Source organism: Ciconia boyciana, chromosome 1, assembly GCF_034638445.1.
Source record: "Ciconia boyciana chromosome 1, ASM3463844v1, whole genome shotgun sequence".
Classification (NCBI taxonomy): domain Eukaryota; kingdom Metazoa; phylum Chordata; class Aves; order Ciconiiformes; family Ciconiidae; genus Ciconia; species Ciconia boyciana.
This window is the reverse complement of record NC_132934.1, coordinates 28,654,535-28,669,056: the sequence shown is the minus strand read 5'-3', so window position 1 is coordinate 28,669,056 and position 14,522 is coordinate 28,654,535. Positions and strand designations below refer to the sequence as shown.

General features: G+C 41.8%; 1 protein-coding gene across 1 annotated transcript in view; it reads left to right on the top strand.

Moving 5' to 3' along the window:
- The window catches only part of MET (MET proto-oncogene, receptor tyrosine kinase), a 136,034-nt gene that overhangs the window by 18,475 nt on the left and 103,037 nt on the right, over positions 1 to 14,522 (top strand). Inside the window, exon 3 of the mRNA XM_072861458.1 lies at positions 10,658 to 10,801. The gene's annotated coding sequence lies outside the window, so the exon portion shown is untranslated. The remainder of the gene's footprint in view (positions 1 to 10,657; positions 10,802 to 14,522) is intronic.

The window sequence follows — 14,522 nt, the reverse complement described above, 5'->3', positions numbered from 1 at the left end:
ACCTTAGGGTCATATTGCAGCATCTTAATGAAGATTTTCCAGCAAAATATTTGCTGCCCAATGGCTGTAACAGTCAGGACCTTTCTTTTCTCTCAATGATTTTTCAGCACTCTCAGAGACTATGTGAGAGGCAGGATAAAAGGGAATGGCACAGTCCTGAAAAGCATCACCAGAAGGTGGGTGACTGTCTTGAGAGCAAATACACTGAGCTAGCTCCAGCCCCGCAGGCTGGCACCCTGCCCGAGTACTGCCTTCGGCAGAGGGGTGTGAAGGACAGACGACCGGGATGGACAGGCAGCCATGAAGCAGCTGCGGAGTCTGTCTGTAATTGCCACAACAGTCTTAATGTTTCAGCAGCCCTGGGATGGAGAAAGGCTGACTGAGGTACATTAAGGAAGGGTTAGATAACAAAAACTGTGGCTTGCCAAGAGTCGAAGCCCAATCCAAAAAGGAAAACCTATAATAGCTGGTCAAATCTATATAATAGGTCAAAAATCTGCAGGGAAAATTCCCCATTAAAGGATTGTAGTTACAGAGCTGTCTAAAAGAGGGGAATATTTGAGCTTTCCTACATTGCTATTCACTACAAACTCCCTATTACTTTTTCTAGGCCTATTCAAACTTTCAAGACAGATCTTTTACAGAAGTTCTGTACTTACAAAAAACAAAAAAAGCAAAAAGCAAATGAGAAAAAGTGAAAAAAAAAGGTTAGAATGATCAATGGCTCATTTCCAAGCTGTCTAGTGTTTGCTGACTAGCATTTTTTTAAGCAGAATTTATAAAGAGATTAATATATTTATAGTTCATAGTGCTTAGCTCTATTTTTCTATATTCTTTCTGCCTTGGACTCCAAAAGATCTGTTGGAGTCAGACTCCTTTCCTAAAAATTTTATATCTTCACTGATTTACATTTCCAGTGTTTCTTCAGGTAAGAAAAAGTCCTAAAATACAACCCCCTTTTCCCCAAAAGCTACATTTGAAAGTATAGCTGCATACTATTCCCTAAATCCCACTTGTAAATGTTCAGTCCTTTAATTTAATTATTTGCTGATAGATGAGAAAAACATCAAACCTCACACTGGTTTTTGAATTCATAAACTAGTGTTTGGCCTCTGCTTACGCTGTAAGATTAAGACAGGCTTGCAGACAAGCATAAGGACGTTGAGCCTCATGTCATGCTCTCCATCCATGGATGGATGCTTTCCATACATATCCCTGCCTATTAGTTTCACTCAAAGCACCCGTGCTTAGGGCAGCCCATGAATAAGCTCTGGCCGTAGACTGCTCCAGGGAGCTCAGCCTCCCCCATGCTCATCTGTTCAGGTCACCCAAGAGGGCAGAGGTAGCAAGGTGGTGACCAGACCCAAGCATTCGTCCCCAGGTGTATGCTGAATATCCACCTGAGCCCACAGCAAAGCACATACCTGCTCACAAACAACGTGGAGGCTGGGCTTGAGCAAGGGCTTGAGACTAAACTAGCAGGTTAGGCACGTCAGTGGTGCTTCTTCTACACACGGCTGCGGCAGTGTATTGCATGTCACTTGTCCATGCCCACAATTATTTCCTCAGGAAGGCACAGGACTCCTGTAAAATTCACTTTATTTGCAGATGTACACGAAGAAGATCAGCCAGGCACAGTAAAGTATTACTTGGCTGCAAACTGTGCTGCTTGTATCTGCCTATGACAACAATAAAAAATACAACACTTAGGTGAAATTGCTGACTCCCTAGTCTTTTGGTTTTAAAATATAATATTGATATTGACTTTAGATCTTGCCTGATTTACTTTAATTTGAGTCAGGCCTCTACAGAAACCTGTTGCCTAGGTAACAAATGCTGTGCACCATAATAAGGCAAATTGCTGTTGAAATAAATAGTAATTATGGCCCTGGTTTCAAAAGTATTATCTTTCTCTTTATTTTAAACTATCCTTGGGTAAGGCTGTAAGCACCAGGTTTGTTCGTTCGTATCGTCTCATTGCACGGTGGCTGGGGGAAGGGAGAGCGCACACTCGCCTCCGCGTCCTCCCTCTGCTCCCCTAGCAGCTCTAATCATGTGCGTATAGATATTTTCAAACAGTATTTATTTCCTCCAGGGTGCATCAATACAAAGTGTAAAATTCCAGTCAGGAAAGAGCAGGGGTTGACATTATTGCTGTTCAGCATCTCTTACAAGAATTGCTTAAGAGATGAGCGCCGTAAGTGAGCCTTGGCTTACCCAAGGGCTCACAGCCTTTGCCATGCACCCTGCAAAGTCCTGCCCTGACCCGGGGCCTTGCATACCCATACACATCCATCAGGCACAGGATTTGTTCAGCATATATGGCTCTTCATCTAATAGTTTGGTGATTCACAGACAAGTATGAGCTCAAAGGAGTGAATAACAATGTCATGCCTAACATTCATCTATTTGTACTCATAAAGTATTTGCACTGGAAAAACAAATGTTGAAGGGAATTTTCATGGCTGCTTTCACTTTTTCCCTTCTTCATCAGTTTTTGGTTCATCAGTGTGGTGGTCTCAGCTCTCATAATGTACCATGACCAGCCGTAGCCTGGCTGCCCCATGGGTGCCCTGGGTTGGCTGTGAAGGAGCACCGACCGTGGGGAACACTTGTTCACGTGCCGCCTGTGCCTCCTGCCACAGCCCCACTGCAGCACGCAGCTGAGCCAAAGCCCCACATCCCCCCTTTCTCCACAGTAATCAGGCCCCAGAGCAAGAAATAATACTGCCAAGCAGATATGTAAGGAGTAAACTGCAGTGAGACCACACAAGAGACTTTGTAACCCCATCACACATGGGAGCCATCAGCCAACACATCTGCAGGAAAGGCGTATATAGCCTCCCTGCTTGGTCCTATCGTCCACGCCGTGGAAGAAGGATGCTCAGGTTATCACTCCACACACCAGCTCCTCTGCAATCCGCAGATGGGAACTGATGCTCCCTATGTTTTCCTCTGCAGGGAGTGAGGTGCAGAAGACAAACTTATTCAGCTGTAGAAGGTATCTGTCTGGAAAGAGTGACAGCAAGTCCATCCCTAGATGTAGTATCTGCTGACACCAGATTTACTCGGTTGTAATGAACTAAAAAAGCTAAGCTGCAGTCCTCCCAGGTTGATAGACCTCTTGAGTGGTGGCACTGCCTTTTAAAGACTCTTCATCTTAATGATATTCTTGTGATTTCCCTGATGTTTCTACCTCTGTCATATGTTTTCTTCCCAGAGCTTTCAAGCATTCTGCCTGATAAACCACCATAGATCCCAATTTAATAACATTGATGTGACAGCAGCCAGGGAAGTGAAAGGATATGAATAAAAGAAATGTTCAAAATGGCACTTCACTCAGGAAGATGTTTTCTTTCCATTAGGAGGAGCTAAGTCCTGGGGTGAGGGCAGACTTGGCTTCAGGCAGAAGGGGTAAGGCCAGTCCTCCTCTTGGCTTCTCCTCCCATCTCAGAAGGAGCTGCAGCCCATGGGGACAACCCTGCATAATCACATCCTTGCATCGTTTTTTTCCAGTATGGCTCAGATTTGGTCAAGGCTCCTTTCAAAGGCGGCCAGGAGTACATTCCGGGTATCCTTATACGCCTGTTCCTGGTAACCTTTGCACACCTCTTTGGAAATTCAACAGGAGTTTTGAAAGTAAACCGAGCTGAAGTGGCAGTCGTTGTGGTGTAAGCTCTGGGACACTGCCCAGGCAATGGGTGCTTAGTCAGGCTTTAAAACCCCCATGCTGAGAATAAAAGGATCAGCCATGGAAAATGAATTTTCACCTTTGGCTACTTTTTGAGACTTCCAAAAATGTGCAGAGCATGGATTCATTGCCCCGTTGAGAAAGAATGACATTTTCTAGAGCTATCAGCCCGGCTTATTTAATAAGCCCTGAAACCACTTAAAAAGTGCATGTGTGTGCATGCATGCATGCATGTACTGGAGGGCAGGGAGGCAGAGGGAATCAGAGACACTTTATCAGAAAACGTGATCTGTTCTTTATGCAGTTTGGCATGCACAATTTTATCTAATTATTTAGAACATTTAACATCACCTAACTCCAGATAAAAATCTCTTTCCTCCTTCTCTGCCCCCTCTTTACTGAAACTTGATACACAGAGACTAATATGGCACAAAACCATCTCACTGAGCTTTAAGATGTAAGACAACAACTCGTGACCTTTGCCATTGATTGCCAGCCAAGTTACATATGTCTCAGAGTCTCAGCGGGCCACAATTTGTCACCGCGCTGACAGTGAAATACAGCTCAGCCTATTGTTCTGCAGAAGTAACCTCAGCCCCGGGCCGGTGGCAACGGGGACAGTTTGCAGGACGTTGCGCTGTGTTCCCCGGGAGACCCTGTTGTGCTGCGTACCCTGGATAATCCGTGGGGTTTGGGAGAGGCCACAGCCATCAAGGCAATGAGAGAGCTATTCCTTGGAAGAGCTTTGGAAACCAGGAGTGCCAGCATTACGAGCCCAGAAAGGGTGAACAAACGTCATGCTTTGGGAAAGATCATTATAGCTTGGATGGAAAAAAAAAAAAAAAGCCTTCCTCAGCAGCACAGTGTATTTCTCCAGTAAGCTGCTGTTTGTGAATCCTGTGCTCTCCAAACCGGGGGTTGCCGAGTCCCTCCTATGCACGCTTCATTTAGCCAAAGGAAAGAAACTCTGAATCAGGCTGTTTACTTGGGTGTAGCTGCTCTCCCACTGTGCCAGCCAAATTTGCCTTGTAGGCTTAGAAAAATAGCTGAAGGCCAAGCAGGCTGCCAGACAGCTATTCTTTATCATTTGGTGCCCACAACTGAACAGGTACAATTGCGAGAACACTTTGCGTTATGTGAAACAGGCGGGCACGCAGTCCAAGCAACCAGGTGCTTAATCTGACTTCTGCTGTGTGGGAAAGCTCTTTGCCTCCAGTTAGTATCTTCACAACAGGGACTGAGTTTCCTAACTGACTCCTGAAGTCCCAAATTATCATCCTTCAAACCTCCATTTAACACTAGAGATACACACAAAAAAACCTCCTGCCTTGCTACATTTCTGCAGATGAGTATACCAGAACCACGTACATTTTGGTAACACTGAACTGTTTGAGCACACTTCTTTCATTTGAATCCTAGTAGCACTGCTCCATACCTAGCACTACAATATCGTGGTCTTTGAGAACTGACTTGATAACTAGGAATGGATTTAATCCCATAGAAACCATGCTGTATCCTAATTAACGTTCTGATTAATCACAGAATCACAGAATCGTATAGCTTGGAAAAGACCTTTAAGATCATCGAGTCCAACCGTAAACCTAACAGTACCAAGACCACCACTATACCGTGTCCCTAAGCACCTCATCCAAACGTCTTTTAAATACTTCCAGGGATGGCGACTCAACCAAAGTACCTATTTAAGTACCTATTTGTACCTATTTGGGATGACAGAGGTGCTTTCCTGTCAACAGAAGTAAAGCTGCAAGAAAGCCACATGCAGCCAGATCAATGGTCCAGTGCCACCAGTATTCCCCCCAGCAGTGGCAGCCTCTGACCTTCCAACTCTATCAGCTGCTGGGTCATCTAAATAAAGGTGCTCTCAGTTCTTCCCATGTGAGGATGCTTCTGATCGCATGAATAAAATATTCAGAGGAGGCAGAGACTGCCTCTCCTACAGCATATGTGAAAGCTCTAATTGCCGCTCTTACAATGCTAAATATCTATGCAATGCCGAACAGAAGCAAAAGCACAAGAGAGAACAGCCAGAAACACCTTGAAAATGGGAGATCTGGGATCCCATCCCACCAGGCAGTGGAAGGACCTGAGTGCTGATCCCCCTCACCTCAGGTAAGTCCCCAGACTGCCGAGCTACCAAACAGAAAGAGAAGGAAAGGTCTCCAGATTGGTTACGAGAAGCCAGCTCCTAACTTAGCCAAGGTTTCCAGGCTCCCAGCCCACAGGGTAGTACCCTGGAAGTGGTACCTTCCTATCTTTTAGCATCCTAGGCTGCCAAGTTTCTCTCACATGTGATTCTATATTTAAAAACTTACAAGTGCATACACTTTGGTAAAAGAATAAAAGCCTTAATTCTAAGTGCAAATATTTGTACTTCTGCTTCTAAGCACTATGGTATTTGACACTGCTCAAATTAAAGCCCCAAATGTTAATCCGAGGCTCTAGTAGCAGCAGCATGAATACAAGCTTTCTTCTTTGTTTTCCCAGTGACCTTAACCATTCACTCTGGAAACAAAAATTCTTCCCTAGGATGCCTCCATGATTTCTGGCTCATGAAAGGAGTATTGCTGTGATAAATTCAGTAGGAACTCTCTTGTCACATGTAAAAAGACTGACCATTTTTCTTTCTTGTGTTTAGCCATATATCATTGCAGAGTAAGGAGGAAGGGAGTTTGGGGGGTTTTTTTCTATTTTGGTCATTGGTCTTTTACTAGGGAAAAAAACCATAATTATTAATTATGCTGGGTTTTGTTATTCATGTTAGTATTTTCAAACTCTAAAAAATAGCTTAATTAGATTAGTGTCCCTAAGAGACGATTCAAATAATTTAACAGTAGAGTAGCAATCAGAAGAATATAATAAATGCTGTACCATGTCAGATGGATAGGTCCACCCAGCCCAGTACTCTATCTGACAGCAAGCTAACCTCAGAGGCCTATGAAAGGGTATTAAAAACAGGGTCAGCACCCAGTAATACTCCCTCAGCCTCCAACAATTTGCAGATGCTGAGCTTCAGTTTGCATATAATAGACCTTGGTGGATTTTTCTTCCTTGGGTTTTGCAGGAGAGAAAAGTCATGCGTAAGACTTGAAAATACACTGAGGAAATGAGATAAATATCAGAACTCTGCTAAAGTCAATAGATTTACATTTGAATAAAGCTGGTAGTAGAGAAAAAAATAAAGGTACATTTTAAAACAGACTATGGATAGGCAGAAGAAATTTTCTTGACTGGAATCAACAGGAATATGTCATGGTATTGTTTTATCCATCTTCAAGTCGACTCCCAGCTTCAGAATGTAAACTCTAAGTATGCTATAGTTTTCCTGCATACTATTGAACAGCTGCACTCTTCCATTTGATTTCATTTCAGCACATTTGGGGTGTTTTTATCACACAAATAGTAAGTTCTATAGCAGTACAGTTTGTGTTTTCATTTCATTTTAAATCAAGCTAATACCTCTTGAATATAATGCACATCCTACAAAAAAAAAAAAATAATACTGTCATTCACGTGCACTGTAGGTAGAGGTTATGGTGGAAAAGTCAAACCATCTCAAAGATGGTAGTCAACTGCATTCTGCCTCCCCTATGCACGGAGATGCACTGGTGGTGTGTAACACCCCTAACCAGGTGTGCTGGCCCTTCTGAAGAGTGGGTGTGATGGCCCCACCATCTGCACCCTCCGTTCCCTACTCCCAGAAAGCAGGGAAGCACTGAGTGTGTGGCTGGTAACTCAGCCTTGGGTGCAGTGCAGAAGTTCAGAGGAGCAGGCAAGAAGCCTGGCAGCCAGGGATGGGACAATCTGGGAAGTGGCTGTACAATACTGGCTCGGTCTCTGCTAACTCCTGTGCCAGGCGTCTCTGGAGGATTATCTACAATCCATCTCCTTCTGATGGTACAATCGATTATTGTCTTACCCTTTCTCTTGAGAATTATCCAAAGCAGAGCTATACCAGTAAGAACAGAGATCATGTTATGATGGATATGTGTCCTGGTTTCAGCTGAGATAGAGTTAATTTTCTTTATAGTGGCTGGTATGGGGCTATGTTTTGGATTTGTGCTGAAAACAATGTTGATAATACAGAGATGTTTTAGTTGTTGCTGCACTGGTCAAGGACTTTTCAGCTTCCCGTGCTCTGCCAGGTGCAGAAGAAGCTAGGAGGGGACACAGCCAGGACAGTTGATCCAAACTGACCAAAGGGCTATTCCATACCACATGACGTCATGCTCAGTATATAAAGCTGGGGAAGAAGAAGGAAGGGGGGGACATTCGGAGTGATGGCGTTTGTCTTCCCAAGTAACCGTTATGCGTGATGGAGCCCTGCTTTCCTGGAGATGGCTGAACACCTGCCTGCCCATGGGAAGCAGTGAATGAATTCCTTGCTTTGCTTTGCTTGTGTGCGCAGCTTTTGCTTTACCTATTAAACTGTTTTTATCTCAACCCAGGAGTTTTCTTACTTTTGCTCTTCCGATTCTCTCCCCCATCGCACCGGGGGGGAGTGAGCGAGCAGCTGTGTGGGGCTTAGTTGCCAGCTGGGGCTAAACCACGACAATATGACACAGAAATGTATACTTTTACTGTCACAGTACAAAACCAAACTGTGTCGTCCTCCTAAAACTCCTTGTATATGCATATGATCAAGCTAAAAAAACATCCTGAGAAAGCAGAATATGTGAATTCTGAATGTCTTGGGGATACTGGCTCACAGGATATGTCTCCACTATACTCACTGTGAGTGTTTCCAGTCCTGAGAGATGTTTCCAAGCCAGTTCTAGCTTAGTTATGCTGAGTACTGACAACAACAGAGCTGAGGAGGCATGGACTACAACAGGTCAAAATACTTAAGGTTCCTGGCAATTTTACAGTTCATAACAAAGCTCATTACAAGAAGGGCAGTTCCTTATTGCCAAGAACACTGATCATTAAGTTGTGTTGTGTAAAACATGAAGAAGAGGTTCAGTCCTGGGTATAACCATCCATCAACTGCTGTCTTCTGAAACCATTTCAAGAGTCTTAGCCCAATTTCAAGGGAAAATGCTCAGATCACAGAAACACTGTCACACCTTGTCCCTCTCACATCTCCCTTGAGCAGTTCCAGACGGGCCATCCTTTTGCTCTGAGAAATAGTTCCTCTGTCAGAGCACCGCAGTTCATTGGTGCAACAGCATCAGGGAGAATGTAATTATGTTCTTCAGAACGAAAGAAAAATTCATACTTAGAGTGACATTGCTTCAGGGAGTAAAATTTTAAACAACCCCTCCCTGTTTCAAGACTATAAATAACACAAATCCCTAAACTTTTTATGCTGTGACTGCCTGAAATAATATGTGTTCATCTCCCGTATTTCTTAAAGTAACAAGAACAATGCTTCTGTGAAAACCAAGAACAGGATACCGTAGCAGACAAAGTCTTATCCATGAACTTAATTGCATCCTTACAGCTGAAACGTAATCAGAACTTTAGCTATACAGAAAGCCAACAAATAATAATGGCAGAGTTAGATTATGTACCTATATATCACAAGAGGTTCTCTAGTCTTCATATTAAAACAAACCCAGATTACTTAAGCAGCCATCTACTGGATACCATTCCCTTCATCAGGAAAAAAAGAAGTGTGTATAAATAGATATCTTTTTATATATTTATACTAAGCATAAAGGTAATTTCAAATAAAGAGACACTGGCATGTAAATGGGCTGATGACAATCCCTCTAGTCCCAAGCTGTGTTTTACAACACTCTCTATGAAGCTTTTTATGGAATACCCGTGTACAGATCTCTTGGTGCTGTTTCAGAGGAACTCAGAAAAAAAGAGGTTCTTTTAAAACTGGGATGTCTCTTCTGTGATAAAGAAAAGATTGGATTCAGTGGTGAGTATAATGGCGGCCCTTCAAGGCCCTTCAAGGCAGTGCCTTGAAAGAGAAGACCTGCAGGTAGCTCTGTCCCTTGGCATTGTAGATTATAGACCAGTTACAACTCGTACTGCATTTTTTTATTCTGCGTGTATTTTCCTGTGTTTTCTGGAGCACAAGTTAGAATGCATCATGGAAGGTGTCAGTTATAAATGCATAATTATTACCTGGAACTTCTTTCTAAAACAGAACATCAAAATGGCAAGATCAGACATGAGATGACAGTAATGACCCCTGTTCTTAAACTGTAATGTTTATTTCAAGTAATAAAAAAACAGCTAATATATAGGCTAATTAAAAATGAGCAGTGATAAGCTCAAGGTATCCATCATTATAATATTTGCATCATCTTTGCAGAAAACAATACTCTTTTTAGGAAATCAGGGGAATTTACTTGGGAGACAGTATATTTTCCTCCAGAAAACAATTATTTCTATACAACAACATAAGCCACAAACAATTGCTAAATCATTCTTGAAAACTCACTTTTAAAAGAGATTCTATTTATTCAAATTTACAAACTTTCCTTTCTAAAATGAAGTATTGCAAGGTATAACAAAAACCATGAAGCTGACTCCCATGAAGCAAGATGATGAAATCTCTTTCTAACACCCTTCTGAAATTATTTCCAGCTCTCAGATTTCTCCAAAATACTTTAAAGCCCAGTTCTCTATGAGGAACAATTTTGTTACCAAACTCTGTGACAAACTAGTTTTATGGTTGTCTAATCACATAAGCCCTCACTGCTTTTATCAAAAACATTGTGCCTCTTCAAATATTAATTACAGTTGTATGATTCAAAATATTCTCACAGTTATTACAGCTTGGTTTGGCTTTCACTTTTGCCTGCAGTGTTTTATTTATTTTCTTAGTTTCTTTCTGTATTTTTGCCCCGTAAGGTTCTTTCTGGAATTTATGGTGTCATCTTGCCTCCAAACAGACTTTTATAGTATCTTTCCACTCTCTGAAGTATTATGGTAGTCTCTTCAGTTTATGTGAAGCATTGCGTTAACCAGTGTGTTTGTATCCTGCAGTGCTGGGAGTCAGCCTTGAGACAAGAGCCACTGCCCTAAGGAGAAGTTATCCCCACTAAGACTGTTTTATTTATCATGAAGCCTCGCCTTGCAGCACAGCCACGCAGCCTCTAAGCGCCCTGGACCAAACCTGCTCCTTGACAGGTAAGGTGTGCCCCTGGGGGAAGGTAATGAAGGTGAAGAGTTGGAGCCTTCTGAGGATGTTGCTAGCAGCACCTCACTTCATCCTGCCTCTGAACTCAGCCACGCCAGAGCACACGTCCACACGTCCACTCTCAGAGCTGCCGGGAAATAAATACGTACTGGTTCTGAAAAATGCCAAAGGAAAGCTGAAGCTGCAAGACAGCTATGTACAATGTCTAATATCTGCTCTCTGAGAATCATTGCTGACTTATCTTTTTAATTTACATCTTTCTGCATTGTACCTTTTTTTAAGACTTTGAGTTATGACCATCCTTCCACTCCTAGACTTCACACTTCGAGTGAGGAGTGCAGTTACGAGCTGACTCCAGCTCCCTGGAGGAGAATAATGTGACCGGCTAGGTTATGTCTCAAGTTTCCCCTTAGGTTTCTCATTTGCTGTAGTCTTGTCCCGTTACAAGTAAGTTTGTTTTCCATTTGAGCATTAGTCCACGATGGCTCTCAGGATGGGAATCGACTAGCATCAACACTAACTTCCTAAGAAGTCAGCTCTACAGTTGTTATCTGGGCTGCTGAGGGCATGCTAAAAGTGAAGCCTAAAGTAGGCAGAATGGTTGCTCTCCAGATGGATCCATCTCTCTTCATTGACTACAGACAGGATTTGACTAGTTTACATTACATACCAGGCTTTCGCACTCTCAAAATTAGGTGCGGTGAATCTCATTTTCAGCAATTACAGGAGCTTGAGCTTTATGTTTTGAATTCTGAGGTGATGAGCTCTGTGAAAAGCAGCTCATCAACAAAATCCAGGGGCTTATGTCAGCTTAACAGCTCTGGTGGGTATCAACAGGAGGCAGATTCAAGCACTTGGTTTCTTCTGAGCCCCCTGCTCTGTTCAGAGGTGTTGACCAGCACCTTTTGTCTTTACTCCAGGTTTTAATCCAAGCACGTTCTGGGCAATCTTCTCACTATAACTATTTCAAAAACCAAGAACAGGAAGGATAATAATGGCAACATTTTCAAAAGGTTAGTAAAAATCTTCATCAAAATAGCCTGTGAAGACACAGCAGTATAAACCAAAGCTCTTATTCAAATTTTAGCTCTAAAGTCCACCTACACACACAAACAAAAAATTTTACCCTCCTTTGGATGTAGTTAGAGAGCAAGTAAATTATCGCACTGCAGACTACAGTTAGACCTATATTTTTTTTAACCTGGTATTTTGCAGTGAGGATGCTGACTAACTCAGTCGAAAGCTGAAAGCCTGCCAGTACTTTCCCATAATTTCCCTTGAGGGATAAACAGATTCTCCCCAAATTGACTGAGAAAGCACAAGGGCTAGGAATTACGCAGACAGATAGATACATACAATAAATTGTAAAAACAATGAAGACACAATTGTACACATGTGGGTGTGCAGTTCACACCCAGCTTGCATTAATTCGTCTTCTGAGACCTGAGTGATGAACTATCCATCTAACTTTGAATGAAAACATACTGTAAAAGAAACCTGTATATTCTCAAGATCTGAAACATTATGTTATTATTAATGAAAGTTTATTGGTTCTCAAAAGATTTGTTTTTATAGGCTTCTGGGACTGTCGTTAAAACACAGTAGAACTAGAATAGGTTTGAATACAGTGGCAAGGATGATGTTAAAAAAAAGACTAAATTGATAGGGATTTGCTGGCCTGGAAAAGGGACAGTGAGGGGAAAATGTAAGAGGTACAGAGAAGTGAAAGCGCCACAGAGGAAAAAAATGTAAGGAAAAATTATTCAGTATTTCTAACAATACCAGAATCAGAAGAAATCAAACAAAATGACAAGGCAGAGGGATTAAAACAGACAGAAGGAAGTGTTGGGGGTTGATTCTAGTTAAACGGTGGAACTCATTGGCAGAGGACACTGCACGCCAGAAGTATATAAAAGTACAAAACATGATAGGAAAAATGGATGACAGAAATGTCCATCAAGAACGATGAAACAAAAGCCTGAGGAATTGGCAGCTGGCTCAGGAAGTCCTCCAGCCACGGTATTGGAAACTCCTCAGGAAAACTAGAGAAGATGTCCCTGTATGTTTGCCTTGCCTTATGCTTCTTCCCCAGACGTGTGCTGTGGGTGACTGTCAGAAGTTTGATGGGTTTTTTGGGCCTTTGTCCTGATCCAACATAGCAATTTTTATATACTTAGGTAGTCAGTCTCTCCCTGGACCTCTCCCTCATTGCTATGGTTATAAATACTTTCTGAAGTTTCCCAGTGTAACCATACCTTCAAAGAGATTTTGTCAAAGCTGGTGAATTTTGTAATATTTCCCAGGTCCATTCTTCTCAGGTTATCTATCGGGCCCTTTGTCTCCACAAATTCACTAACTTTGTCATATCGACGACTCTGATCCATATTTCTTGATACAAGCTTTGGGATATAATGAGACTTCCTCTTCACATGTGTTCTTTCTTAAACCTAATCAAAACAAAATGAATATTTTTTGTGAGAGAAATAGGAAAAATATATTTAGTGGTATTCTTGCCAATATTAAACAATCAAACTGCAGTAATGAGTAAGCATGTTATGAATACCAAGTAAGGCAAAAGCAATGATTAAAATAAATAAACAGAAAACTCCTTTCAGCAATTTGAGGACCATATTTGATGCAATGCATTTTTTTAACTAGCCAGAAGAAGTGTGAGTATGAGTAAGATGCAAGAGCTAAAACCAAAACAATAAGCCAGTGTTCAGACTTACAGAAAAAGGAAGTATGAGCAACTTAAAAAGCAACTGAGAACTGGTAAATAGAGAAAATAATAAATGCAAATAAATCACAGCTGCAGAGGGAATTACAGAAAGTTAAATGTTTGATGATGTGAAATCTAAGTAGTTTAATTCTAAGTGTTAATTATTTCAAGTGCCTTTTGCAGCATGCTGAGTCTAGTGAAACAGTATGAATCACTGTCTAGCCTTAAATATGAACCATAATGGAGTTTATTTCAGTGATGGTGTCTGTTTTCCCATTTTTGTACTAAAGCAGTCTTCAGGCATTGTTTATTTAAGAGGTTTAAAGCCCTTCCCCTAGCTTCTGCTTTGCCTTTGTACAGCACAACAGCTCTTCTTTCACAAATGTCTTCATAGCTGACTTTTAAATATGCAGAAGTGCTATTTTTCATTCCCCTAAAGGGAAGAGCTGTCTTGATACAAATATTGATATCACTAGTTTATTACAGCTGCCAATAGTTTGGTCTCAGAACAGATTCATGCTGCACATCAAGCTGCAGCAATGTTTTACAAGAAGCTCTGCTTCAGATATTGGCTCCCACACATATGGGATTTGGGCATCCTGGTGCTGTTCTTGGTAAACTCAAAAAGCAAAAACAGCACTGAAGTTGCCATAATATGGTTTTTTTTCCTCATGCCTTGATTCATTAGGCAGTCACTGATGATGTGCTGAAGGAATGGTTCAGATCCTTCAGAAAAAAAAGATTCCTGTGCTTTTTTCCCTTTTTCTTGATTCATTGGGTCCAATACAATACAGCACTTCTCAGTCCACGGTATTTATACACCAGAATACCAGAGGAGAAAGGAATCCTCAGATGCACATACCCCAGACTTTCTCAGAGGTGAATTATGAAATTCAGTTTATATTACAATGAACAATTACACATGGACAAGTCTTTTATTCCTTATATTAGCAGCCTTCAACAATTTTAGAAGAATTAAATCCCAGGCACAA